Consider the following 2,258-nt stretch of genomic DNA (forward strand, 5'->3'; position numbering starts at 1 on the left):
CCACAATAATGAGTTTGATTGGAGCGTGCTTGATTGGTACTGTCAAAAGCATTTGGTCCTGTCCAAGTGAGAGTTTTTTCTGCAAGTTTATTCAAATACTCCATTGCCTCATTCGGATCCTTCGGCAAAAACTCACCATTACACATCATTTCAACAAATTGATGCTCTCTAGGAGTAAGACCTTCATAAAAACAGCTAACTAGATGCCAACTTTCGTAACCATGATGGGGACACAAGCTAAGTAAATCTTTAAAACGTTCTCATGCTTGATACAAAGTCTCATTATCCTTTTATGTAAAAGTTGACATTTGCCTTTTCAGAGGAAAGTATTTACTGAAAAGAACTTGGGTCATCTCAGCCCATGACCCGATCGACCGTGGTCTCAATGAATACATCCAACTATCCGCCTTATCCTTTAGTGAAAAAGGAAAGAACTTAAGTCTAGGGGTGGGCAGCGAGGCCTCGCACCCTGCTGCCCCACCCTCGTCCGCCCTACCCCCGCATGGCGGGGCGGCAACCTCGCTCCGCCCATGCGGCGGCAGGGCCCCTAGCCCCACATCTAGGGCCCTTAGCAGGGGAGGGTGGCGGGGAGGGCCCAAACCCGCCCTCCTGATTGAGCTAAATTATTGCATATTTTATACATTTAGAATCAATATATTTTATTTATTTCATTACATTATTATTGGTTTTAGATAAAAATTGTTAAGATGAATCAATCCGAGCTATGATTTAAATTGGTTAATAGCATGATTTATGCTTAATTTTATAACTTCTGATTTAATTAGACAATGTTCATTCATATGCACAACATATTTTTTATATTTTTTATATTCTTATTTTATTTTATTTCTAATTTCTATTATTTTATTTCTAATTTCAAATTCAAATGACTTTCAAGTGGGCAAGACGTTAGAACAACCTAAGAACATTCAGTCAGTGTAGGATTCTTCAAATAAGGATAATGATGGGATTTGAGAGTATTTCGAATCAGAGTCTAAAATGCATTAGGAGACAGAATGGACATATATTAGTATTTTAATCATAACTTTCTGTTCAAATATCGGATTGATACGATTCTTGATGCGTTGGAAAGCTATCTTAAAGGGCTACAAAGTTGTATCTAATAAAGATTTTTGAATTCGAACTCTTGAAGCACGTACGTGGCTGCCAAGTTAAGTCCTAAAATTTAAGCGATTTTATGTGCGGGAATATGAAGACATTAGGGTTTATTTCCTACTCTATTTAAGCATATCATTAGCACGAAGTTGAGAACTTTTTTAGAGCAGTGCCACACATTTGAAAAACTCTTCCAGGGTCCAATTGCCGCTCCAGTCGCCTCCTCCATTGGCTACCACCACCATCTCAATTCATTTGGTTTGCTCTTTTCACTCTCTACTATTTATTTAATTTTAGTTTAAAGTTTGTGATTTATTTTTGAGATATTTGGCTCAGACTTTTGGGTATTTTATTTGTTTTTTATTTATTTCGTGTTATTTATTTTTCTCGCTTCTTTAACCTTTCATTTAACAGTGATTAAAATTGCTATGGATTAATTTTGAAAATTTGTGATTTGAATACAAGGATGAACCCTAGAATTTTGATTTTGGGATTTTTCAATTTTTAGTTCGTATTTTTTCAATTAGTTTCTAATCTAGTTTAATTCTTAGATTAGTTTTATTAATTTCTCAATTCCATTGCATATCAGATCGATTAAAGCTTAATTAGGACTTAAATAATTTCTGTTTTATTGTTTAATTTTTAGATTAATTAAGATTGTTTAGTTTAGTTGATTTTTCTTTATTGTTAATTTCAATTTGTTAGTTTTTTTACATTTCATTTCGACACTAAAAAATCCAAAAATATGAATCTAGTCCATGACTGTTGCCCTTTTTATTCTTGTTGCACTCTTTCATCTATTGCACATACCATCATTTTTATTTTCTCTTTATGAATATTTTCACTATTTTAAACGAGTTTGATTTTAAGTAACTTTCACTGAGGAGACGATCTAGAAATTTATTTCTAATTATTACACGATATATTCCTGCACTTGGGATAGCCTTTGTGTTACTCATTTTTTATTGAGTCAAGTTTTTGGCGCCGTTGCTGGGGAACAATTGATTGATGTAAATTTAGACTCGTTATTTTTATTTATTTTTATCTTATATGTTTCTGTCACTATCTTATCTTTGATTACACGTTTCACTTGTCACCTACTACTCAGTCACTTTAACTTTACTTATGCTATTTGGACTGAT

General features: G+C 33.7%; 1 non-coding gene across 1 annotated transcript; it reads left to right on the top strand.

Moving 5' to 3' along the window:
- The first annotated feature begins 216 nt into the window (after window positions 1–216).
- Window positions 217–323, top strand: LOC118348091. The gene has a single exon (XR_004801237.1). It is a non-coding gene; the product is annotated as a small nucleolar RNA R71 (small nucleolar RNA).
- Window positions 324–2,258: the final 1,935 nt, after the last annotated feature.

Source organism: Juglans regia, chromosome 3 (genome assembly GCF_001411555.2).
Source record: "Juglans regia cultivar Chandler chromosome 3, Walnut 2.0, whole genome shotgun sequence".
In the NCBI taxonomy this organism is placed as follows: domain Eukaryota; kingdom Viridiplantae; phylum Streptophyta; class Magnoliopsida; order Fagales; family Juglandaceae; genus Juglans; species Juglans regia.